The following is a 203-nucleotide window of genomic DNA, read 5'->3' as shown; positions in this document are numbered from 1 at the left end:
GAGCTGGTTATTCAGTGGCTTCATTACTCAATTGGTTAGAGCGTCGCACCGGTATCGCGAGGTCACGGGTTTAAACCCCGTTGAAGTCCTGAATTTTTCAGGCTTCTCTACACAATGGCAAAAATTGCGTTTATAACTGCGAAGATCATAGCTTCACTTGATTTCATATCCGCAGTTCATATATGATCCATTTCATATATCAT

The sequence above is a fragment of the Montipora foliosa genome, chromosome 8 (genome assembly GCF_036669935.1).
Source record: "Montipora foliosa isolate CH-2021 chromosome 8, ASM3666993v2, whole genome shotgun sequence".
NCBI lineage: Eukaryota > Metazoa > Cnidaria > Anthozoa > Scleractinia > Acroporidae > Montipora > Montipora foliosa.
The sequence above is the reverse complement of the archived record's forward strand: the minus strand, read 5'-3'. Positions refer to the sequence as shown.